The sequence below is a fragment of the Eumetopias jubatus genome, unplaced genomic scaffold (assembly GCF_037043125.1).
Source record: "Eumetopias jubatus isolate StellerSeaLion01/CBP00866 unplaced genomic scaffold, mEumJub1_p1.0 scaffold_17, whole genome shotgun sequence".
Lineage (NCBI taxonomy): Eukaryota > Metazoa > Chordata > Mammalia > Carnivora > Otariidae > Eumetopias > Eumetopias jubatus.
The window spans coordinates 20,155,761-20,183,431 of NW_028274823.1; the positions used below are offsets into that span (position 1 = coordinate 20,155,761).

Below are 27,671 nucleotides of genomic sequence, written 5' to 3' on the forward strand. Positions count from 1 at the left end.
GCTAAGAAAAATACATTCCACACCCCTTCCTATCTAGGTGTTTAAATGCCACAGTTATCTTTCAGCTACCCTATGACCGTTCTGAACACATACAGAGCTGTCAACAGAGGACAGAAAACAAGAAAGTCCCTGTGAGTTTGACCTGACAGAAGACAGGTTTGTCACCAGTCTCCAAGTCGAAAATAGATCACCCACCTCTCTGAAGGGCAGTACATAAGTTTCCACTCTTATCTCAGAGGCCTCCGGCAGTTACATGAAATGCATGGAGCAGTTGATGGAATGAAATGTACAATCAGCACTAGGCTTTCGAAATAACTTCTTTTTGACAGGCCCACCAAGGACGGGATGGCAATGAATCCATAAGGTCACGTGTGAAAGGGCTGAGCTTCCAGGAAAGGCCCACACGATGTCTTTCCCAAGCCAACAGCTGATCCAATCACCTCCTTTTCCCAATGACCATACATTTTATTTTTTTAAGATTCTATTTATTTATTTTAGAGAGAGAAAGAGGGAACACAACCGTGCAGGTGGGGGGAGGGACAGAGGGAGAGAGAATCTCAAGCAGACTCCCTGCTGGGCAGAGAGCTGGGGGCTTGATCCCATAACCGCTGAGATCATGACCTGAGCCAAAACCAAGAGTCAGACGCTCAACCAATTGCACCACCCAGGCACCCTGACAAATGACCATACATTTCACAAATGAAGTCACCGCTTCATTTCAGGCTCCAAGACGCAGATCTGGGAACCTGTGCTAGAACTTTTGTTAATCTACTCACTTCTCAAGACGCTGGGGGATCTACCACAGTCATCAGATATACCACCAGCACCTCTCTTGTCTCCTTCACATTACTTTTTGCAAGTGATTATTTTGGTGGCCCTGAGCACCAAGAGATCTACATCTGACTCAAACAACTTAATTAGGCTGCTTCACAGACAGTGAAATACACATAGTGAAAAAGTCTATGATTCCTTTTTGTGAATTACACAAAATTACTAATATCTCGGCTTTTCACCCAATCCTACAATTGGGCAAGATGAACAAATTATGTAGACATAGCATGCCAAAGTTTTGGACGCATCTTCTCCGTTACTAGCTGGAACCTGTCTGAACTTTCACAGGACTCCGTAGCACACACACTTCTACCCTAATGAAGGGAGAAATTATGCTGTGGGTAATGAGGTTCTGCTTTAGTGAATTCTCTACCAGGACAAGATCAGAATTTCCCATTTTCTTTTTTTTTTTTTTTCTTTTTGACCCTAACAATGTCTTGGGCAAATGACAATTCTTTTCTTTCTGTTTTTCCTTAATTGACACTGTAGGAGAAATCTTTCTGTGGATTTTTTTAAAAGCTGAGTTGAGTTTACTCACCCTTTCTCCAAAAATTAAGTAGTTAAAAAAATCTTTTGAAGTAAGGAATACAACCCTGTTCTTAGTCACAGAGCATGCCTTGATTTTTCTCTCTTCCTTCTATCATCATTGACCAAAGAGCCCTAAATAAAGAACATTTTCTAAAAACTTCTACAGGGCTAACAAAAATGGAAGAGCCATACTCACTGACTGTCCACCTAATCTTCCATAGAATTACTAAAGGAATAATTTTAATTATAAGGAATAATAGAAATGTCTCCTACTTGAGAAAGCTGACTCAGCATATTCATTGTGCGCTTAAGAGAAGATCAGATGCCTTATATTTTGGAAATCTGTTTGGTTTTCTAATTGAGCCATTTAAACTAACATTTTACTTTAATCTAGGAATGTGCACACAAAAGCAATGAAACTCTATTTACTTTAAACCCTGCACCTAAGCAAGGTTTTTCACCTTTAAATAAAGCTTCCCCACAAGGAGAATAAAAAGAAAGCTCCTACAGAGCAAAAGGAAAAAGAGAACTCATAACTTGGACTGCACTCACAACTTAAACCTGACCTAGAATGTACCAGAAAATACTACAAACTCCCCTTCCACCTGAAAGATTAATGAAAATGAATTACCAGCTCCCAACTGGCTCCTCTCACCCTAAGGCTGACCTCCCACTGCGACTCCCCAGCGGTAGGGTAGATGGGGAGTGTAAACTTGGCCAGTGCTTTGGCTGAAAAATAACACTGCCTCCAGCCGTTAACAAGTTAATGAAATGCAGACCTACTGGGTCTGAGGCTACCAGACGCCCACACAGTTGTAATTAGAATAAAGCTAACTATGAAATCAAGAGGGTGGCCAAAAGAGACGACATTTGGCAGCCACTTCGAAAATTGTGATTGTCATAATAAAAAAGAAAAATACCCATGAGTCCACACTGATATAAATAATTGATGAACACGTTCATAGGGGAGAAAGAACAGCTCTTCCTTACGGAACAATTCCAATTAATAAATGTAGAAGAAATGAGTAGAACAGAAATTCGCCATTGGAACACTATAGTCATAACTGTTGCATGTAAGCTCCACCAATGGGTGCTAAAATTAGCAAGTGAGAGTTTGAGGAAAAACAGGGTATTTGAATCATCTTACAGGATCTCCCTTGACATATTCTTGATTACACAGGAAAAAAGCACCTTCTAACTTTACAGTTACCACCACCTCAACCAAGTGATTAAGTGATGCACATCCTCTCTGTGGGATTCTTATTTAAAAATGCAAAACCTCGGGGCTCAGTCGTTAAGCGTCTGCCTTCAGTTCAGGTCATGATCCCAGGGTCCTGGGATGGAGCCCCACATCGGGCTCCCTGCTCGGCGGGAAGCCTGCTTCTCCCTCTCCCACTCCCCCTGCTTGTGTTCCTGCTCTCGCTATCTCTCTCTGTCAAAAAAAATAAATAAAATATTTAAAAAATAAAAATAAAAATGCAAAACCTCATGATGAGAACACCTAATCATAAGAACACATGAGACAAACTCAAATCCAGGGTCTTTTTCCAACAAGGGTTGGCAAACTGCAGCCAAATCTGGATCTTTGCTTATTTTCAAAAGTGAAGTTATACAGGGGCACTGCCGCACTCATTCATTTATGTATCATCTCGGGCAGCTTTTGTGCTAGACAGCAAAGCTGAGGAGCTGCACCAGAGACCATGTGGACTGCAAAGCGGAAGATATTTACTACCTGGCCCTTGACCGAAAAAGCTAGCTGATCCTTGTTTACAAAACTGACTGGCCCGGGCTCTCCCAAAAGTGCCGAGGTAATGAAAGACAAGGGGAGACAGGAATTGTCACACACTGGAGGAGAGGACGGAGACACAACACTTAGATCCCAGGTGGGATCCTGGACTGCATCCTGGGATAGAAAAAAGCATTAGTGGGAAATTGCTAAATTCTGGGGGCAGGGGGTGTGGAACATCAGTAATCTGGTCACTAGTATTGTACTAACATCCCTTTCTTGGTTTTGATAAAGGTACCGTGGTTATGTAAGATGTTAACACAAGGGTGAAAAGTATACAGGAACTCTGCTATTTTTGCAAATTTTCTGTAAGCCAATTTATTTCAAAATAAAAAGTTAAAAAAAGCATCGTGATGACCTCCCGAGCCTGACTCCGAGGCTGATGGAGCCAACATCACCTGCCAAGGTTTGTCTTTATCTGCCTTAGAGATTAACTGTGACAATAATTTCAACATCACTGACACTTGATGCAGGTGACCTGAAGGCAGACAAGATTAGCAGAGAGCATTCCTTGTTTTAACCAGCACTGTCTTTAAAAATACAGTATAGCTTGGGGATCCCCATCCTTAAATATGAAGCACTCAATAAAAGGATGAACGGGGCATCTGAATCTCTCCCTGTGGCCTCTCGAAGCTGAACCCAAAGGTAAGAAATAGGTGGACGAAGAGTTCCTTACAGGTGTCAGCAGGGGAGGGGAAGGTCCGGTGCAGACGGTGAAGGGAGATGGTGTGTTCGCTGTGTTCCCTGTGTTCCCTGGGTGTGGGGCCAGTTCTGTCACCAGCTCCTCGAGTGGCCCTGACAAGAGAGTGAAATGCCTTCTGCAGAGGCATCCCTTCTGCAGTCACTCCAGGACTATCCCTACATGGTCAGTGAGGAACTGAGAGTAGGTACCCCGCTTCCCTCCCATCGAGCAACGGCCCTCGGACAGACACGTGGCACACGGAATCAAGATGGATCATGACTTTTAAGAAATCACACCTACAATTATGCCAGAACTTAGAGAGAGAATGAGAGACACAGACCACAAGAAAGACACGGAAAGCAAAGCAAAGCAAAGCAAAGGGGAACAGCGGTGAGAAGTACACAGGAGAAAAAGGTGGGGGTGCAGCTCTACCTTGCATATAACCACTGGGCAAACTGGCCCTCCAGGACCCCCATCTCCTCCCGACCTTACTGATCGGCCCCAGTCTAAGTGGACCACAATGGCGCAAAGGTGAATGGCCCCCCCAAGCTGAGCCACGGAGGGTCGGTTGGGCCTCCCCCAAGTGCCCACGGCTGCTGACCCTAGGTGACTTGTGTCGCTGTGACAGCCACCATGGGACGAAGCACTGGGGGCCAGGCTGGTTAACCGTGTGTGTCAGTCCTGCCACTGGCCAGACACCCTTGGCAGATGCTGGCTCACAGCTGAGCAAACGACCCAGCGAGGCCAAGGCCATCTATCATGCCCCGCGTGGAGTCGTAAAAGGGATGGAGCCTGGAGGACGGAGGCTCCTACCCCCCTTTTAGCTGACAGCACTCCTCCTCCCCGCTTCGAGAGCAATGAACCCCTGAGGTGGGGGAAAGCTGGGCAGTGGCCGGTGCCATCTGGAGAAGAAAGAGGAGGCATTTTATGAATGGGTCCTTTGGACAGGAAAACAGCCCTCTGGACTTCCCCGGCTGGGGCCATCCCTCCTCCCCCGAGAAATGTTCAGGCCCATCTGCTCGGAAGGAGGCAACACACCCAAGGAACACACCCACCACCCACTCCCCACCTTCCACCCCCACCAAGAACATTCCAGGGGTTTTGCCGAACAAACTATTTTCTCTCCCCCAGGGCAGCCTGCGTGACAACAGGTGCCCAGCTCTCACACACCACTCACAGTTTCTGGATTTTATTGTTTTTAATTAAGTTTATATAATTGTTTTTAAGAACGGTGCTGTCTTTTGTGTCCTTCTCTGGCAATTTCAAACAAAGCAGCTGAAGGGGGGCAGGGTCAGTCTGGAGATAAAATTGAGATGGAGGCGCCCTCCGGCTGCCTCTGGCATGAGATGGCATAAGCTGTGAATGACAGTCACCAAATGAACCATCTGTGGGCTGGGCGTGTCTGCCTGGCTGGGCGACGTGTCTGCATGTGCCTCAGTCCGTCAGGGCTGCAGGAAGACGGACCTGCCTCCCAGCCTCCGCCAAACCCGCCCTCAGAAAACAGCCAAACCGCAGACAGGGAGACCTCCAGCCTTCTGCTTCCACCTGCCAGTCCTACCACCTCACCCCACCCTAGTTACATCTGACTTTCTAAGTGACCTGCTGAAGCAGGCACCACAGGCAGGATATTCCAAGACGGAGGGGCTTATGTGCCATGCCCACCTGAAAGACCACAAGAACAGAAGCCATAATAATGATTAATAAGGAAAATGAAGTGACCGTGAACATTTATTGGGCACCTACTATATGCCAGGTACTGTGCCAACCACTTTATACACCCTTCATCCTTGCTGGAACTCTGGAAGAGTATGGATGAGAAACAAAGTTTCCATTTTATAGATGCAAAAACTGAGGCTCAAGAAGGACAAGTTTCCTGCCCAAGTGCACATGGCTACTTAGTGGAATGTTCTTGATTTAAACCCAGAACCTGCATGCTGACCCACTATGGAGCCTCCTTGTCTCTGAGCAAAGACTGCAGTGGAATATGAACTCACCTGCACTCTGGGTCTGAATAAGTGTAAACCACATCATTCCAAGAGTACATTCCAGATGTGGTCTTGCAGAGCCTGGAACTTTCAGATTCCCAATCTAGTGCTCCTACAGCATCACACCATAAAAATGTCATGTCTTGATTAAGTATAAAGTGATTCTACTGGAACATTTTTCTAAAGCCCATGTCTTAAAAAATAAAACTTGATCCTAAAAAAAAACTCCTTAAGGTCATCAAGCTCAACCCTTCCTATGCCACCTCTCCTAGTCTCGGGGAAGCCAAGCTCACTGACTGAAGGAGCTAGCAGCAGAACCCTGATCACTCTGGCCTTGCACGCCCAAGAATGCTTTCCAGAATCAAACCGCATCTTTTCAGAAATGAACAATAATGGAGAAGTCACTCAATCAGACGTTTTCCATGATGGCCCTAACTCAGGGGGTCTGTTCCCCAGTGACACTGCCATGGGTATGAGCCTGCTTTAACTAAAGCAAACCAGATTATGAGAAGATTTCACTGCTCATGCATGGTCTTAGCATGGCCATGGGCTCAAACATGTCCTGAAACAGACATCTATTTAGAGACACCCTCAAGGCCAATTAATGGCAACATGATGTATTTAAATGCCTTGACCCTACACATTTTTGGCATAATCATTTTTAATCTTTGCTCTTTGTTTAGGTTTCCATAGGAATCTGTTATGTATGAATAAACTTTTCAGTATTCCCACAGTTCCATTTCCCTACCTTGGTTTGGAAGAAATCCTTTCTTTCCTTCATATTATTTATCTCAATTTATGCTTTCATAATAGTTTTCTGTATGGTTTTGGTTTATGTCTGTTTTCTTCACTAGACTATAGGCTCCACCCATAAAGATCACACCTGTTCTGTTCACCACTCAGTACCTATGACAGCTCCTAGCACATGGTAGGTGTTCAATAAATACATCTCTTAGTTCAACAAACTAGGAATGAAGTGTCCCATAGGTTAGGCTGGGAGGAAGTGAGCTCTGGAGGATCTGAACACCCTTTATACCTCAGGCAAAACAATTTGGAAAGGCATTACTTCACCAGCCAGATTGACCTCATTACCTTTGGACAGAAATCCATCACATGAAGATCAGCAACACAAAACAGAGGCCCAACTATTTAATAAGAGTCCCTGTCCTAAAAATCACCTATTAGAAAATTTATAAGGGGCACCAGAAGAGCATGCAACTCTTGATCTCGGGTCATGAGTTCCAGCCCCACATTGGGTATAGAAATTACTTTAAAATAAATAAATAAACGTCTAAAAAAAAGAGAGAGAAGAAGAAAGGCAGAAAATTTACAGAATAAACAATAGGCAATACTCCACCTTTTCCAAAATATCACTTAGAACCAAATAGGTCTGCAAGTAGCCATCTGATTCTAGCCTTATTTGAAAACTTAAAAATTCTACAGCAACTCCGAGATTTTGATAAAATTTTCACAGTTTCAGACATACTACCTTTTTTTTAAGAGAGGGAGGTGGGGAGGGGCAGAGGGAGAGGGAGAGAGAGACAATCTTAAGCAGGCCTCTGCACCCAGCACAGAGCCCAACACGGGGCTTGATCTCATGACCCTGAAGATCATGACCTGGGCCAAAATCAAGAGTCAGACTCTTAACTGACTGAGCCACCCAGGCACCTGACACATTACATATTTTTTTAACTTTTATTTTTCCTAATAGCTTCTTGCATCTCCAAATTTCAAAACCAATATTGGATTAAAAGCAACAAAGAACATTCAGTGGTTCCAAGAAAGCCAAGTTGGACGATACAAAGGACACAGAGATAAGAGCCAAACAGGTTTACCACAACCAAGAAAACTGAAAACCAGAAAAGGAAATTGTTCTTTGTAGACATTTGCACCATGGCTTTTGAAATTCTTGGAGGACGTAATGTTAAGAGAAACTCTACAAGCCCAGAATGCCAGAGAGAGAAAAAAACTACCATGTGAAAGTCTGGAATGTGTAAGCCCTCCAACGTGAGAAGCACTAAGTACTGTTTCTCCATGAACTCTCAGAGTGATATTTCTAATTAACGTTTCGTCTTAGGGCACAGTTTTTCTTCTGCTGTTCTTTTTTTCTTCTCTTAAATGTGTTGTTTAAATGTCTCTGTCTCATTTATAATTCTCCCATGCATTGTTTTACTTTATAGACAGTTATTAAGTATGCTACTTTCAAATATCTCTTTTTCTCTCTGAGATGCAGGGCAATTATCTGTGGTCGGCACCATCAGGAAGATGGAGGCAGCAAAGCAAGGACACCCATTTCACCAGATCCTGATTTCAGCCCCTGGAATGCACAATTGGCACCAGATCCTGTGCTCAATGGCAATGTCCTGGTTTTACCCTCCAAGTTCGGAGGACAAAAAAAAATTGCAGTTAGTTCTTGGAGCAATGCAGAACCACATCTGGAATTTACAGTCCATTCTTGCTTGGAATGCTCCAGAAGAAGGAATTCCGCTTCTGGTATCTGGGTTGGCTCATTATTATTGCAAGTGACACTGAGTAAATTCTACCTGAATCATCTCTTACCCCCATTCCTTCTTCTTCTTCTCAGCAACCTCTTTGTAGCCCTAGGTATATTTGAGAAATAGAAGCTCACAGTAGCTATCATTTCCTGCCCACTTACTCCCTGCTGGGCATTCCACTGGGTGATTTATGTGTTATCTCATTTAATCCTCCCAACAGCCCTGAAGTATTATTATCCCCTCCTTCATAAACAATGTAATCGAGGTTCAGAGAAGTAACTTCCAAGGTCAGAGCTAATAAGTGGTAGAGCCATGGGGCGCCTGGGTGGCTCAGTCATTAAGCGTCTGCCTTCGGCTCAGGTCATGATCCCAGGGTCCTGGGATCGAGCCCCACATCGGGCTCCCTGCTCCGCGGGGAGCCTGCTTCTCCCTCTCCCACTCTCTCTGCTTGTGTTCCCGCTCTCGCTGTGTGTCTGTCAAATGAATAAATAAAATCTTAAAAAAAAAAAAAAAATAAGTGGTAGAGCCAGAATGTGAGTCCAGGCCTCTCGGACTCAAAGGGCTGCGCTCCTCCACAACCCAAGGGAGACCACGTCAATCTCACTAGGAGCTCTCATGGTGACGGTCACAGGCTGAAAGAAACCAGGCTGCCTGATTCAGTCTATCTGAACCCCAACTCTGCCTCCTACCAGCTGGAAGTTACTTAACTTCTTTATGTCTCAGTCCCTCTGCTATAAAGTGGACATAATAACTGTTATCCATTTCATAAGGTTGTTTGAGGATTAAATAAATTAAATGTAAAGCCCTTAGAACCATGTTGTCAGCACACAACAAAGGTTAGCTGCTAATAATATGCTGTCGGTAATGATGACAATGTAGTGGTGGTTTCAAGGGTCAGCCTCTCTTCTTGACTTTGGGCTCCTCCCAAACCTGGACCCACCACCCTATCTAATCTTTTACCCAACACAAGCCAATAAAAATCTTATTCTCTTAACCAGGCTCGTCTCCTTTATCCCACCAGAGTCTTCTCGGCGTATAACTTCAGTATAATTTCACTTCCACCCACCCAAAACCTGCTCGTTCCTTCAAGACCCCCCCAATCCCACCCCTCCAGGATGTCTTCCCCAAACACTGGGGCCCCATTGGTCTTCTTCTTTCAGACCATTTGCACCCCAGAGTGCTAGCCCTTAGAATGTCATCATCAATCAGCAACACACTGTGAATACAGAATTATATCCGATCTTGAAACATTCCGTAGATATTTCAGTTTTCTTTGCCTTATCCCCATGACTTGGTTGCAAGCTCCTTAAAGATAACACATGAGATACTTCTATATTCTCTACAGGCAAGGACACAAACCTAGTGTACACACACACACAGCCATATCAAACAGGCATATCCTCTGGTGGGAGAATCCTAAAGTTATTGGCTTATATTATTTTAAGGCATTTAAAAATAATTATTTGAGATAATTAAATGATCTCCAACAGTGAAAATGAACTAAAAAAAAATATCTAAAAAATACAGTCCATCAACATCCTCAAAAATACCAGACTATGGGGCGCCTGGGTGGCTCAGTTGGCTAAGCGACTGCCTTCGGCTCAGGTCATGATCCTGGAGTCCCGGGATCGGGTCCCACATCGGGCTCCCTGCTTGGCAGGGAGTCTGCTTCTCCCTCTGACCCTCTCCCCTCTCATGCTCTCTCTCCATCTCATTCTCTCTCTCAAATAAATAAATAAAATCTTTAAAAAAAAAATACCAGACTATGTATTTTATCTCAAAGATTAAAGCAGTATCACTCTGAATGCCAAGCTTCCTTCCTACCAGCTTGTTAATATACAGGCTTCTGAATGCAATTAAAATTATTTGGATTAAAAACCTTCAACACTATTAATCCAGTGGGCTTCTAAGTGATCCACAAAGACTTAGGAGACATCACTGAGCTCATGTAGTCATGACACAAATGTCCAGCTACAGGTTGCATAATTTAAGTCTGCCCGTCATCTGGAAATGGGCTGGAAATTGAGAATAATTTCAAGGAGGCACTCAGAATTTCTTTAAACTGAAGGACATTGGAATCCTGCTCTAACCCATAAGTAGTAGGGGAAACACAGCAGCCTTGGATTTAAGAGTTCACTATTACAAACAAAGCCCCAGGAACATGAAGGTCAGGCACAAAATGAATGGTGATATAGTTACAGGTTTTCTAATGGATTCTATAGAATGTAAGAACTGACCACGAACAACTCAAACATGAATACCATCCAAACAGTCCACTTATTAAAACTCAGCCCTTCCAATACATTTGCAGACTAATGGCTATAAGTGACTTCTGCATTCCTTGCCACCCACCAGATACACGCAAGTACTGAAATGCACCCTTGAAGAGAGAAACCCTTTCTCTCTGGGCAACGACCTCTCTCTGGGCAACGACCTCAATAAACAATTGCAATATGAAAGTAAGGGGATGCTAAAAACCATGTCAGGTCCAGTCCCTGCCCAAGAAGATACAGCCTCAAACTGCTGAGGGATGTTGTGGACTCATTCTCCTCAAAATGGAAGCCAAGCCCAAAAAGGCGCCCCACACATAAAAAATGGTATTCCCTTTCCATTATCCAACATGGGCATGTGCTCTCCTTTACACACACCAACCCAAGGGAACCTCAAGAACCACCTCAGGCCCTGAAACATAACCAAATCTCTTTCCCCCAATTTCAATATAAACCATTGTCCTCAAAATACAGAGAGTGGGCAATAGTGGGCTACCAAGAGCAGGCTTCCATAGTCAGTATCTAACGCTCCTCACCAGTGCCCTTGGCCTCACTATCTCATGAGGATTCTTTGGCTAGCATGGAATATATATACTCAAGCACAGCTAGCAGGAGTGAAAATTGGTACTAACCTTTTACAAAGCCGTTTGAAAGATAGATGATAGATAGACTTAAAAATATCCCCACACTTTGCCCCAAATAATTACAAAAATGAGACTATAACCTAATACGGAAAACCCTTTGGGCAAAAAGATTGTTTACCACAGAATTATTTTTTTTTTAAAAAGAGGAAAAAAGAAAAACCCAACCACCTAAATATCCAACAGAGGAATGGCTATATAGATAACTTAACAAAATATTATGCAACCAGTATGGATGTTTGTAAAATAATGTTAAGTGAAAAAAGCAGGCTTCAATATTGAACATTTTAGTACAATTAAAACTAGAAAGAAAGAAAAAACTAATTTATGTCTAGAATAAGAAGCTGATTTTGGAGAGTGGAACCCTGAAGGGTTTTTCCTACTTCCTTCTACTGTCCTAGATAGAATAGGCACGTCTTACGCGTTATATGACAAACTGAAAGGGTCCAGGTTCAGGGTACATCCCAGTATGTTGGGAGCATTGGTGCTTTCCCTCTCCAGGAGAGATGGCCATCCCTCTGGGAGTCGCTGGGACCCACCCTCCCCCCCCAGGCCCGGAACAGTCTCCACGCAGGGGACAGAACCTGTGGATGGAGCAGCCTCGGGACGCTGCAAAAGCCAGCGGGCGGCGCGCACACCTCCTCGCGCGCTCCCGGGTAGGTGGGAAGATCGCAAGGGTGCCCCGCACTGGCCCCGGGGCTTTCGGCCGCAACCCCCCAAAACTCCCGGTTGTTCGGAGAAAGAGGGCGGGAGGCAGCCGGGAGAGGCGGTGTCCGCGGAGTGGGGACGCAGGCTCCCGGCGCAGGTGACATAGGGCGCACGTGGAGCCTCCCCTTTCATGGGCTCGCTGAGATTCCTCAGGCTTCTAGTTGTTGTTTTGGGTTTTTGTTGTTGTTGTTTTTTAAGTAGTCTCCACGCCCAGCGTGGGGCTCCAGCTCTCACCGTGAGATCAAGAGTCGCATGCCCTGCGGACTGAGCCAGCCAGGCGCCCCTCTCAGGCTTCTAGTTTTGAAACACACACAAGAGAGCTCAGCAGAAACAACGAGGATTAAGGAAAGGAAAGCTGATCCAGCCTTGACGCGACAAGTTCTGCCACTTCTGCCGCCCTCCCGCCAGCCTCCGAGGGTCCAAAGGGTCCAAGTGACGCCTCACCGCCACCCCCCCCACCCCCCGCCACCGCAGGGTCCTGGGCATCACCACGGGGTTCAGGGAGGAGGGGCCCCCGCGGTCCCCCAGGTAAAAACCATCTCAGCTTCAAAACCGGGATCCTACATTAACAGTCATCAAACGAAAGGAAGAGTCTCGAACACAGGCCCTAAAATACCCACATTTGCCCCAAAACTTGAGGGGGGAAGCCTGATTTTAAGCACGCGGAATTCCTCAGAGATGTGAGGCTGCCTGTCTCAGGCCCCGCGCCCCCGGCCCCCGGCCCATTAACCTTACTGACCTTTAGACCCCATCCTAAAGGGGTTCAGGACTCTCTTTTACAAACTTAAGAATTTCCGACATAATATGAATCACCAGATTTGATCTGTTCCATAAATTAGCATTTAAAATTTACCTTTTCCAAAAAAGAGATTAAAAAGGAGTGTTTCTTAGAAATACTGTTAATATATGTAAAAATAGTTTTAACAAAAGTCACTATTGCTATTAAATTATTTTTACATCCTGAACTGAGAGATGTGTTTGTTTAACAAACACACAGCGTAATACTTATACAGGCAGTGTTCTAGGCACTATACAAATATTAACTTGCTTATTCCTAATAATAGTTATCCCCATTTTACAGAGAAGGTTAACTGAGGCACAGCAAGTTTAAAGAACTTGCCCAAGTTCACATAGCTGGAGGCAAATGGCAAAGCTGGGATTCCAGCCCCAGCAAAACGGTTCTCATATCCTCTCATGAAACTGTCATAAGCTTCACAGTGAAACTCATACCCTCATAATTTACTGCTAACTTTGTGAACTGGTATAACTTTATTGTAAAGCAATATGGCAAATGTATCAAGAGTAATAAAAATATTCGTACCCTTTGACCTACTAATCCCATTCCTGGGAAATACTCCAAAGCTACGTGCATGAAGATATCCATTACTGTAGTATTGGGAATCATAACTGTCCATCAGTTGGTGAATAATTAGCTATATTCTGGTAGATCAGTTTAATGGATATCAAGCATGGTCATGGTAAATTAAATTATGAAGATGATACAGCTGCAAAAAAAAAAAATACTTTTACAATACACCGTTAAGGAGAAAAAACAGAATATAATGCATTGCATGTAATGTTTCAAAATATCTGCCTGCGACCCAACATAAAAAGAATGAAGACAAGATAGGCAAATGGTCTAATCAAAAGATTATTGGTGATTATTCTTTCTTTCAAAATTTCCCTTTAGTCAACTCTACTTCAATTTAAAATTAAAAAATGAAATAAAATAAAATTACCTTTAGGTTGTTACAGTAGTGGTGTTCTAGATGACACCTGGAGAAAGGGAAGCATGTCAAGGTATTTAGGAGAATAAGCTACATTTTCACAAACCATGAGCATTCAAAGGAAAATGTGCAACAAGCGGGGTTCTATTATACCTAAAAGTTCTCCAAGGGGCTTCCACTTGCCAGGGAAGGAGCAGGCCCCTGCGGCAGCTGGAATTAGCACTGTTCTCAGCCACAGGGCTAGCAAACTCCAGCTGAGAGGAACTCTGTGGGGATTCCAGCCTAACCTCAATTCCACAATCAGGGCAACAGTGAAAGAAGCAAAGCCAGAGGCTTTTCACACACCAGCACGCGATCTAAAGAAACACAGTCTAGTCGTGAGAAATTGAGGCTCAGATCTCACCTCAGTGGACAATTTAAAGAAGTGCCACATTCTTCGCTTCCTCATCTACCTGGGCTAGGTAACACCCAACCGTGCCTGAGAAAGAGACAAGAGTGATCTTGACCATTTCTTGGATCTACCCTGAAACTCCAAGATTGAAATCCTTAGACTCCCTCAGGAGTCAATCCTTGACCCTCAGGGGTCAAGATGAAGCAAGGAAAAAAAACAAGACAAAAAGTTCTCCTTAACAGGAACAACCAACCGAGGTGAAATTAAAAGGGTTCAGAGAGATGAATCATTAGACTCACTAATGAATAAAGTTGAGTCCGGGCAAAAACCAAGACAAAAATATCTGAATTACCAGTTAGGGTGAAATTGAATGGTTTTAAAGTAATGGCCTATTATTTTGATTTCAGCAACTCTTGTCTATCAGGGTTTGTCCATTCTCCAAGTCCCAAGCAACTGCCTTACCCAGAAGACGGAGAGCATCCTTTGGTCACTGTGCTCAAGGACTGTGGCAACACATACCTTTCTCCACCCCTACCCCTACCTTGCTTACTAACTGGCCATGCCCAAAAATATCAATCTGGCTAGGAGAGCCCATCCCTTAAAATTTCCTGCAACCAAATGAAAGTACAGAGTTTTCAGAATTGAAAACCTTCTGAGCCTAAAAGTATTGTAATTTAATCCAAAGTTTTATTGAAAAGATCATTAAAGCAAGTAAATGGTTTGTTGAACTGCAGGCAAAAACCCATAAGAGATTTTTCAGACAGATGGTAGTGGCCTATAAACACATCATACTTCATTTTGACTGCTTTTAACAGAACATGTGATATAAGGAAGGTGTTTGTTGCTTAAATATTATTCCTGGTCCCCAAAAGGACCACCGTGCTCCCCAACCCCCTCCCCCACACACCCTTTTCCTGTTCTCCCCTCTCAGATTCTATCTGGAATTATTTTCATAGTTTTCCAGCCATAAACAACCTCACCATCAGCGGATTAGCAAAAGTAATTGGCATTTTAAATTAATCTTCTGTTTATCCTCAACAACAGTTTTGTTGTCATACCAAAAAAAAAAAAATAGAAGGAAGTTTCTCTTCTGCTTAAAAATGACACCTTAAAGGGGTTCAGGACACCACGAGCCAAATATTCGTTCATGGGAAAGTGCAAAGAAAAATGACAAAACTAGCACATACTCACCCAAAATGACCATTTTAAAAATCGCTTTTCAAAAACACAAAACAAGGGCGAGGCTTTATCATGATAAACCGGCTTTTTTTTTAAGTCTTTTTCAAAAAATGTCCACAGGGAACTGCCCTAAGAAGAAGTTCAAAAAAGAGCCTTTGTCAGTCCCTGCCTTCAAGTGAAACCTTAGGCGAAAGAATCTTAACAGTTAGGATCAACTCCGCCCTCTGCCGCCCCCTTCACAGTCCTCAAAGAGCAGACATTAAAAAGATTTCAAAGAGGGAATTTAAGAGGGTTTCTGAAAGTTCTCCCCAGCACTCTCATCACTCATCAGGAACTCTCTGGACAGGAATGACAATTGCTAACTTTTTTTCCCTCTCCCTCCCTCCACCTGTTGTCCCAAGTCTCCCTGGTAAGCCAGGGCCATTCGCACTTTCTGCCTGAATGACAATCTTCTCTGCCATCCGGGGTCTCCCCTTCCACCCAAGTGGCTGCTCCTAAGTTGGAGCCCCTAGAAAAATATGTACCGATTAGGGGCTGCTTAATACCTACGCATCACAGAATGGCCATAGGTTGGTTGGTTGATTGTTGTTTCTCTCATGTCATTATTATCACTATTATTATTATTTTAGTATAATGACTAATGCCTCCTTAACCTTCCAGAATAAGTGAAGTTGGGGTGGGTGAAGGTACAGAAACTCAGATAGCGGAGGATGGCTAGCTGTCCCTAACTCCCCCTTGGGCCTCCCACCCTAGGTAGACCCAGCGACAGCTCAGGAATTCCAGACGGGATGCTTGGCATGAGTAAATAATTGAGTTAAGGGAGATCTAAAGAAAGACTTCACGTTCACATTCATATGCTAAACTCAGTTAAAAATAGACTCAAGAAGGGCCTGACTTCACTTTTAATTTTAGCCTGGTGATGAACATGCCCTAAAGACAGAAAGTCACCAGGCATTTTCCTGAGTGCAATGATCTTCATATTTTTATAAAAAGGAAATGCAGCATGTTCTATTAATAAAAGTGCTGTAGCCTCAGTTAAATCCAGACAGTTTGTAAATCAGGGCTCCCTCTGGCTGAGCTTCCCTGGGCCAGCAGCTCACTCACACCCAAGCCCCCAGCAAGTGGAACAGGTCCCATGCAGTGGGGGAAAGTAAGCTGGACACCCAGGGATCAAAGACCAAAGTGTGGCTCTTACATACTTCCCAGGTGACCAAGTATTTCAACAAGTGCATCTGCCAGTAACTCAAAAGGCTCATGACAAGACTGCCATTTGCCAGGATGGAACCCTGTGTGTCTCGAGATTTAGCGAGGCAAGGGGGGTGGGTTAGGGTTAAGAGGTAAGCAGGGTAGAAGGGAAAGAAAATGGGGTGCTTCCCTCAGGAAGGATAAGCAATTTCACCTTTTCCCTTCAATCTCAAAGATGACAAAGTTCAAGTTGGCCTCCAGCTATCTGGCTGGACTTTTCTATGGACCCACCTTAGGAGGATCTTCTCTAGCTGCCCTTGGCTATCAAGCCACATAACAAACTCAAACATGGCCAGATGGGAAAATTACCACCCTTAGAGCCCTGACCCTCCTCATGGAGGCTAAATGGTAATTCCAAACTTTGGCAAGCCTGCCCCCAGGTCCTGGACAAAGTGCTGGAGAATGTGTTAGGGCTGGGGCAAGACAGGGGTGTCAAGACCATAAGGAATTTCCAAACACACTAATCCCCAACCCAGCTTCAGGATTCTTAGGATCTCCGTGAACTAATTATGCTCTGCTTTCTCTTCTAAATAAACATTTACAGCTTATGTGATCCTCCCAACAACCAGCTGAGCTTGGTTGAAGAAACAGAAGTACAGCATGGTAAACTCACACAGCTAGTAAGTGACAGGCCAAGCTACTTAAACCCAGGTCTCTCTCAATCCAAAACCCAGGCTGGTGTAACAAGAAAGGCCCAACCAAGGTCCAGATGGGAGGTATGCAGTCTATCTTCTCGCCTTTCCCTCCTTCAAAGGAAGACCAACTCTGATGTTTTGGTTCTGATTTAGTTCTTTTGCTTTTGCCCCAGTTTATCTTATGACTGCTTGTAAAATCCTATAAATTCTCAATCTAAACAATCTCACAATAGTCTAAGCCACAGAGGGACATATATTCTATAGAGTCAGAAGTTAAGACTTTGAGCTTTGGGGCCAGACTTACGTGAATTAGCATCCTACCCTTCCCATCACTAGCTGGGTGATTTCAAGAGCATACTCCACAATCCAAAATTAAATTCAGGGACAGCTGAAATCAAAACTGGCCAACTGACTGAGCTGGTGGGCTTTATTTATTTTTTATTTTTTTACTTTTGTTATGGACATGTTCTAACCATACAAAGGTAGAGGGAATAGTATAATGAAATCTCATTTACCTATCACCCAGCTTCAACAGCATTAACTATTGGTCAATCTTGTTTACTCTGTACCCTACCCATTCTTACCCCCCCACACTATTATTGTGAGGCCAATCCCAGAGACATCATTTCATCTATAAATACTTTAGTATATAGCTCTAAAATATAGTAACTTTTTAGTTTTAACATAATCACAATATCATTACCACAGCTATAAATAAATAAATGATTCATGAATAAATCATTTAGTCTCAATATCCAGTATGTTCAAGTGTCCTAAGTAATCTAATCATTTTTCTTAATTTTTTGAGCTAGGATCCAAATAAAGATTATAGATTAAAGATTACAGACTGGATTATATACTGGATAAGTATTTTTAATCTCTTTTAATTTATAGAGAACCCCTCTAGCTCTTCTTATCCTTGTTTTTTTATCTTTATTTACTTGAAAACATCCAGTCTTCAGGCCTGAAGGATGTCCCACATTCCAATTGGTCGATTTTTATCTCCATGGTATTGTTTTGACATGTTTCTCTGTCCCCCGTATTTTCTATAAACTGGTAGTTAGACCTTGAGCCTGGCACAGACAAATTCAGGTTCTCTTTTGATAGTGCTGTTTACTTCCTACCCCATTCCTTCAGAGGGTACATGATACCTGAAGTCTTTCTTTTTTGTGTCGTTAAGATTGATCAGTGGGTTTGACTGTATCAGGCTGATCCATCCATTATAAAGTTTCCCATCAGTTTCGCCTGATGTTTTAGCAGGAATTTACCAACCATGTTGTCTAAACACATTATTCACTAGAGGATACAAAATGATGATGTTCCAATTCTATAATTCCTCCTGTATTTATTAGATAGTATTCTTCTGTAAAAAAGAACTTTTCTTCAACAATTTGGATATCCTAAGGTAACCAATTAAAAAGGACAGAATAAATGTCTGATTCTTTCCCTTCCTTAACCGGTTTTCAGAACGAGTTGGTTCCCCAACCTCTTATAGTGGGGACCATTGAATTTTTAACTTAGGGATTTTACACATTGTCATATATTTGATGTATGTCAATCCACTACACGTACTCTCTTTAATGCTCCAATTGTTCCATATTTGGGCACTGGGAGGCCCTTCAACTTGGGACACAAGTGGTACTTGATAGCCTCTTTGTTTTCTGATAGAGATATTACAATACTTCTTGTACATTTCCTGTCCCAGCCCTGGAATCAGTCATTTTTCTGAGGAATCTTAGTCCTCTTTAGTGGGAAGTTGTATTTAGAGGCCACAATCTAGCTGTCAGAGGTGCTTATTGCTACTGAGTTGGTCATTATTTCTAGGCTTTTCAGTGGACAAACTTAGGAAATACTTTCTCATTTGCTAAAGAAATTATACCAGGAATTCATACTGACATTTCCAATTCAAATTCAGGATTACAGGATTTTTACTTAACACCTTTAATTATGAAACTGTTCTTTTTTAACATACCAAAAATATTGGTTTCTGATTATTTTAACATCATTTGCTTATTCTTTTTAAGTTTTTATTTTATTTAAGTAATCTCTACACCCAACGTGGGGCTTGAACTTACAACCTCGAGATCAAGAGTCACGTGCTCTTCCAACTGAGCCAGCCAGGCGCCCCTAACATAATTACTTATTATATATATTATATACATATATAATATATATAATTGTTTCAGAATAGTAATACCAATACTATCACTAAAAATATTACTGAAAACAGTTTAAGATTTATTTGGAATTTGTTTTGACCTTAAGATACATTCCACCAGAGATACATAATCAAATTATTGTGTTTTCAAGTTATATGAAATAGGGGCGCCTGGGTGGCTCAGTTGGTTAAGCGTCCAGCTCTTGATTTTGGCTCAGGTCATGATCTCAGGGTCCTGGGGTCAAGCCCCAAGTCGACAGGCTCCCCGCTCAGCATGGAGTCTGCTTGCCTCCTTCTCCCTCTGCCCCTCTCCCTGCTTCCTCTCTCTCTCTCTCAAATAAATAAATCTTAAAAAAAATAAAGTTATGGGGCGCCTGGGTGGCTCAGTCGTTAAGCATCTGCCTTCGGCTCAGGTCATGATCCCAGGGTCCTGGGATAGAGTCCCACATTGGGCTCCCTGCTCAGCAGGAAGCCTGCTTCTCCCTCTCCCTCTGCCATTCCCTATGCTTGTGCTCTCTCACTCTCTCTCGCTCACTCTCTTGCTCTCTCTCTCTCTTTCAAATAAATAAACAAAATCTTAAAAAAAATAAAAAAGTTATATGAAATAATTTTCCTGTTCTCCCTTTTCTTACATAAAAGGTAGCAATGTATAAACATTTTCTGCACCCTGCTTTTTCCCCTTAATATATTCCTGAGATTTCTTTATAACAGCACACAGAAATAGTCCTCATTGCATGGGAGGATGCAGAGGAATTGATTCACTAATCCCCTATTGCTGGGCATGTGGTTGTGCTACTCTTTTGGGCCCCTATTGCAAGGGACTGAGACCTAGCCCTTCCTGCTCTTCGTCCCACATCAAGATCCCTGCAAATGCACAGCTCGAGTCTCTGCCGATGGGAGTCTAACGAGACTGGTCACTGTCAGAGCCAGGCTGGAATAGGAGTACTGAGCCACTGATGCCTGGGACCAGGAGGAGCAGCCCAGTTCCGCACCTTCTTTTACTCCCATGAATCACACTGGAGCAGAGGATATGATCGTCCCACCCCTTGCACTTTCATTTCAATTTCCTGCACCACCAAACTCAGATCCCGGAGTTGCACAGAGTTCACAGCCTAGATGGGCTCCGGGAAGCAACAGAAGCTGTGTGTGTGACGATGTCTAAGCTTGACATCTTTAGTAACAGCTCAGCCAGTCCTTCAGACAGTGAGTGAGCTGCTTCTAGGTGCCAGGTAGTGGTCTTAGGTAGGGGATGGGGGGGTGGGTAAGTCAGTGAATAAAACGCCTCCGCTCCTGGAGAGTGGACATGACACTGGCAGGGAGGGAGGAGACACACATTCAGTAAATACACAGTAAGTGAGATACGTATGTTCATTATACCATCTTGTAAGAGAGAAAGTGCCATGGTGAAAACAGAACAAAGTAAGGGAGACTGGACTGGAAGATGCAAGATGCAATTTTATTTTATTTATTTTTTCAAAGATTTTATTTATTTATTTGACAGAGAGACAGCAAGAGCAGGAACACAAGCAGGGGGAGCGGGAGAGGGAGAAGCAGGCCTCCCGGAGAGCAGGGAGCCCGATGTCGGGCTTGATCCCATGACTCTGGGATCATGACCTGAGCCGAAGGCAGACGCTTAACAACTGAGCCACCCAGGCACCCCGCAAGATGCAATTTTAACAGGGTGGCCAGAGCAGGCCTCATCGAGAAATCACCGGCAATCACTTATTTTCCGGGCAACTTTTTTTTTAATTACTCAAAAAAGCTTCATTTGTTTATTTAGCTTTCTGACTCTGTGATTGTGCCTTCCACACTTTGGCAATGATTTTCTGCTCCTCAATAAGGAAAGCATGCTTGATCCTGTCACGGACGTACTTAGCACACACGGAGCCACCACACGGCCCTACTGACGTGTTTTTTCATTTTAAGCAGCTTCCTAAGAACCTTAGGTCTCACAGCATGAACTCCTTGAAGCTGGCCTGGGCACGCACCCCGTGTGGATTTTGGTGCTTTCTCAACCTTCTTGAAAAGGTAAACAATTCTATTACCAGGGCTTAGAGACAGCATAGTTTGGTCAGAGGCTGTATTGTAGGGCAGCCTAGGACAGTATGTCAAACACTGGACCATTCTGAGAACCTCTTGACACCATCCCAGGAAGAGGAAACAGAAGCATTTGTGAGTCCCAAGGCCAGATGGGCAACTCCTTTGTGCAGCCACCATTGGTCAACTGTCCTTATCATTGCTACAATTAAACTGTCAGTATGGCAAATGTTAAGGTAATAATAAAGTGTCTTGGTGCCGCAGTTGTCTTGAGTTGTGTTGTTTTAGCAATGGCTTGAAAGAGGCATAGTATTTGTTTAGGGCTTAAAAAACCATTTTTGTGATCCAGAAACTTCTGTTGTTAAAAACTTTGATGCAACAGGACTTAAGGGGTGTTCGAAGTGGCCATTTCCACCATTTCTCCTACTTAGATCGGAAGAAGAATTTCAGCCTGGAAACTGCTTTCACCTTGAAAGGCATAATCAGGTCCTGGCTGGAGATGGCCGAGGGAGATGAAGCCTGGTTACATTATGACACACGTGTATTCAGCACTTTAGTCTTATCAAAGCATGTTCCCATGGCATCTCATGGGAACACCTCACTGATGGCTATAACAAACCCCACGTCCTGTAACAAGTCCACATCCTGGTCCTCCTTGAACAAATGCGGGACCTAAGAGGCAAAGGGTCCTATCTCTGCTCACGCAGTGGCTTGCAGGTAGAGCCAGACCAGAGCTTGGGTTTCTTACTTCTGGGGTCTGTGCTCCCTTATACCACCTCTCCAAACATAAAAGTAAGGTGTTTGGGTTCCTCTGGCCTTCCAGACAGGCAGGTTGCATAACACATAAGTGGGGAAAACCAAGCTTTGCTCTCATATCTGTTCTCACCCATGAGACCACCCTAAGTGGTTTTTCTCATCACAAAATCAATTAGATCTATAGTTAGGTTGCAGTCAACTTGCTCATTCTCTCATGTATGTGGCAAACTATGTGCCAGGGACCCTGCCATATGCTAGAGACACCAAGAGGAAAGACACTGGCCCCAACCTCAAGCACTTTATGGAGTCTTTAGAGGAGACCTACAGGAGGTAAACATGGAGTAAATGCTATAGTTGGGGGCCACAGGGCCTCACAGGAAAGGGGCACCCGGCCCACCTTCCTGCGTGGGGTCAGGGACAGCTCCGTAGAAGGCATGAAGTCTGAGCAGAATCCATAAAGATGAAAGGAATGTTTGAGTTGAGGAGAAAAGCTGGTGTAGGGGGAGAGCAGGAGGGAGCTGGACAGACAGCAAGGTCAGGCATGGACAGCTGAGTCGGGGGAGATCCAGAAAGGGCTTCTAAGCAGCCTGAATCTCAACCTACAGACAAGCTCCTAAGGCAGGGCTTTGAGCAAATAGACAATAAGATTAAGGCTGAACTGGTGTGGAGAAGAGAAAGATGTGAGGGCAGGCCCAGCTGGAGGCAGGGGGAGGAGCTGGGAGAACTGAATTCAGGCAGTGGTAGCCAGCACAGAGCTGGGGAAAGGCTCACCAGAAAGGAAGGAGGGCATACAAGTTGGAAAGGGGCAGAAGGCCTGGCTCTGAGCCTGGGCTCTCCAGTCATTGATTAGGGAACCCTGAACCACTGGTAATTACCTATTCCCTACCTGATTCACGGGGTGGTTGGAGAATAAAATGGGATTAAACTAGGAAGGAAAAGGTGCCCTGTGAACCCTACAGCACAGCAGGAATATGATGCCATTCACTCAACCCCAGCACTCTTACATCTGTAGACACCTCATCACTAGAAGCCTTAAAATTACTCTCACAGGCAGGATTCCTCTGCTCACTTAATTTCTCTAATGGCTGAATGGCCTTCAGTAAATATGGCCTTCCTTCTAAACCTGGCTTTCTTTTCTATAAAGCAAGAGCATTGAATTAGATGATTTCTAGGTCCTTTCCAGCTTGAAGTTCTGCAGTTTTGTCATCTTACTCATCTTGCGTGCCAATTTCCACAGTAATAATTATTTGTCAAATGAAAAATTATTGGGAGAAGAGTCATCAATAGGAGAAAAAAAGAAACTATGATGAGTGACTGACCCTGAAAACTAAGATGAAAAAGCGTGTGTTCTTTAAATGCCTCGAAGGGTCATATTTAACATGCTCTGTTCAAAGACCCAATAATAAAAATTTAAAGGTGTTTTCACCCAAAAATTACTGTTATGTATAACATCTCTGCTCCTAAAAGTTTAAATGATCATTGGCCTAGATATTTGCCCAAGAAAACTACCCAAGTATATAAATACTTGTAAAGGAATGTTCATACCAGCTTTATTTGTAATAAGCTAAACCTGGAAACAACCTAAACATACATCAACAGGTGAATGGATAAACCATTTATGATATATCCATAAAATGGAATACCACTCAACAATAAAAAGGACCAAACTTTTGATATATGCAAAGAAAAAAGGATGAATCTTAAAATCATATGCTGCAGGAAACCCCACAAAATGGGAAAAAAATATTTTCAAATCACGTATCTGCTAAGGATCTAGTATTCAGAATTTATAAAGGACCCTGACAATTTCACAAAAAAGATAAACAACTAAATTTAAAAATGGACAAAGGGCTTGAATATATATTTCTCTAAAGGAGATATACAAATAGTCTTCTTGCATATGAAAAGATGCTCAACATCATTAGTCATTATGGAAATACAAATCAAAATCACAATGACATGCCACTTTATACACACTAGGATGCCCACAATTTAAAAAAAAAAGTAAAATTACAAGTGTTGGCAAGGTTGTGGAGAAATAAGAACACTCATTCTTTACTGATGGGAATATAAAATGGTGCAGCTACTTTGGGAAACAGTTTGGAGGTTCCTCAATAAATTAAACACAGAATTACCATATGACTCAGCAATTCCACTCCCAGAAATATACCCAAAAGAATTAGAAACAGATATCCAAGGAAAAACTTGTACATAAATGTTCAGAGCAGCACTATTCACAATAGTTGAAAAGTAGAAAAAACCCAAATCCAACAACCGATGAATGGATAACAGTTGCCTGTCCAGACAATGGAATGTTACTCAGCAATAAAAAGGAATGAGGTACTAATACAGGCTACAACATGGATTAACCTTAACATCATGCTAGGGATGCCTCAGTCGGTTAAGCAGCCAACTCTTGATTTCGGCTCAGGTCATGATCTCAGGGTCCTGGGATCGAGCTCCAAGTTGGGCTCCATGCTCAGTGAAGAGACTGCTTCAGGATTTTCTCTCGCCCTCTGCCTCCCTCTCTGTCTCACAAATAAATAAATAAATCTTAAAAACAAACAACAACAACAACAAAACATACTAAGTGAAAGAAAATCTGATACAAAGGTCCACATATAGTATGGTTCCATCTATGTGAAATGTCCAGGATAAGCAAATCCATGTAGATAGAAAACAGATGAGTTGTTGTCAGGGGCCTGGGGGGGAGGAAGGAATGGAGAATACCTGCCTAATGGGGACAGGTTTTCCTTTTGGGATGATGCAAATGCCCTGGAACTAGATAGTGGTAATGGTTGCACAACATTTTGAATGTACTAAGTACTACTGAATTACACTTTAAAATAGCTAAAATGGTGGTGCCTGGTTGGCTCAGTCAGTAGAGCACATGACTCTTGATCTCAGGGTTGTGAGTTCAAGCCCCACATTGGGCATAGAGATTACTTTTAAAAAATAAAAATAAATCAAAAAAATAAAATAGCTAAAATAGTAAATGTTATGCTATGTGTATTTTTCACAATTTAAAAAATACAGATATTTCCTAAAAAATCATTATGTTGAGTGAAAGAAACCAGGTCAAAAACAACAAAAACAGCAACTATGATTACATTTGTATAAAATTCTAGAAAATGCAAAAACTCAAGTTACAGTGATGGAAAGCAGATCAGTAGCTACCTGGGAGGGAGGAGGGTTAAGGGGAATAGCGAAGGATAAATCATAAAAGGTATGAAAAAACTTTCAGGGGTAATAAAAATCTTTATTATCTTGATTATTTGAAGGATGCTTTAAACATGTAGAGCTCTGTGTATTTCAATTATACCTCTGTAAATTAAAAAAAGACAAAAAAAGTTTCAAAAATTATCACTGGATCTCTGAATTCTTAGACTGATTACATTTTTATCTGAAACACACTGAGAAACTCACTGTTTAAAGGATATTTACTGTAAAACCTTTCACAGGTCAAAAGCAAACAATCCTTTCCTAACTCACTGACTCTATTAAGTCTGGTTTCTGCATACAATGGTGTCTTAAGGCAAAAGGACACCTGTGACCAAGTCTGCTAAAACCATTCACCATATGTTTGCTGGAGACTAAGCGAGCTTGATGTTGCCACGTTTCAAGTCCGGAATTCTTCCTGCTATTTATAGGAACCTAGGATACTTTAATCATTGCTGAATCCTGGTTTTTTGAATTGGTTTAAAAATGGTGTGGTAGAACTGGGCAGACGCTCTCTTTGCAAATCAAACTATCATATCTGTTATGATTTTAGCACATCCTGAGAGGATTATAAGTGTTTATATACTCTCTGTGAACATCAGATTCAGGTCTGGCCTAACATGCATAACAAGCAGAGTAAGACAGCAAATCAAATGCCAGAGTCCGATTTGTTAATGGAATTTAAATTGGGATATGGATTTCACTTTAAACCAAAAGGCACACTTAAAGCTACAAGAAAAAAGGGAAAAAGAAACAAGAAAGAATGTTTCTAATTGGAATGTTTAGTTTAACTCAAATTCAATTTGACCTACTTCAGATTTATTTCAGCAATTTTTTCTATAATAGTTTCTTTGTAAATGATGGGTTTTCTTCTTTTAAAAAATATTTTTTTTATTTATTTGACAGAGAGAGATACAGCAAGAGAGGGAACACAAGCAGGGGGAGTGGGAGAGGGAGAAGCAGGCTTTCCGCTGAGGAGGGCGCCAGATGCGGGGCTGGATCCCAGGACCCCGGGATCGTGACCTGAGCCGAAGGCAGACACTGAACGACTGAGCCACCCAGGCGCCCCAATGATGGGTTTTCTATAAATTATTTTGAGGACACAGATATTTACATAGAGAGGATATGATCTTAATTTACAGAACATTCTCTCACCCAGCCTCATACCACCAGTTGTTTCGTAAATATTATTTTTCTTAGTTTTGTTGAGTCCCGGTAAGTTTCTGACTTGATTTCCTCACTTGTAAAATGAGGAGAATAACAGTACTTTCCTCACAGGATTACAGACTGATTAAATGGATTTAACATATACAAGGTGCTTAGAATAATAGGTGGCACCCAGGAAGCACCCAACGAATGTTAGTTGTTACTCATTTTATTATTGTTCCCTTTTACAGATGAGAACACTGAGGCTCCATGTTAGTTAGTGGTGGCAGAGCTGACTCTAGAACACAGAGCAGACTTACTCTTGATTCTTTTCACTACTCCACACCACTCTCCGCACCCATACATATTTTGTGCATGAATATAAGAGTACCAATCTGGAAGAGGCAAAAATAGCTATGTAATTAAATCTAAAAAGCATGAACAAACCAGTAGTCACAGACCAGCTCCAGGACTCACCCAGTTTAGGCTCCAGGGCAAGTCATCAGTCATTTTTAAAGTCCGCTTCATAGAGTGATTTTGAAAAGGAAGATAAAAGGTTTCTGCGAAGAGTTGACTTAGCTTCAAGAGGATGCCTAAAACGTTGTGTGAGCTAGCAAAAATTATATTAGCATCCATTCATGCTATTAGCATGAAAAGGGACATTAAATAGTACTGCAGCCCGTGACAAAATGCCTGCCACAGAGGTTAAGTGGGAAGTGGCTGGCCCATCAGTTAGGTTCCTAGCAAGTCAGGATTAGAAAAGTCCAGAGTCTCCAATAATATCCAGGGGCTGGTACAATGCACACGTATTTGCAAGGCCAACTGATTTAAACTACATGTCCAAACTAATCCATTCTAAAGTAATATTAATTTATCATTTCAGTTCCACATTTCATTGAAGGGGCTTTTTAAAAATATGGTCAAATTAAAAAATAAAACCATGAGGGGCACCTGGCTGGCTCAGTCTGTAGAGCACATGATTCTTGATCTTGGGGTCACGAGTTCAAGCCCACATTGGACGTAGAGCTTACTTAAAAAAATAAATAAAATATATTTTTTTAAAAAGATAAATCCACGAGGTGAAAGTTTGTTGGGGAACAGTATATTCAGAGCATTTCACAGTATCTCATTACTCATACTGTGAGTATTCTCTAATCACAAAGAGAAAAATGTCCCGTTACAATAGGGAGGTCTGGAGGTGACCTCGTTAACCAACAGATCAAACTGAAGGGACACACAGCGCCCATTGCAG

The 27,671-nt window shown here is 42.7% G+C and overlaps 1 protein-coding gene and 1 pseudogene across 1 annotated transcript in view; both read right to left on the reverse strand.

Annotated features, from left to right (window-relative positions):
- RBM20 (RNA binding motif protein 20) overlaps window positions 1–27,671 on the reverse strand; it is a 181,201-nt gene that overhangs the window by 144,386 nt on the left and 9,144 nt on the right. The gene's annotated exons all lie outside the window — the stretch shown is intronic.
- On the reverse strand, window positions 21,034–21,385 carry LOC114200035 (large ribosomal subunit protein eL34 pseudogene; annotated as a pseudogene).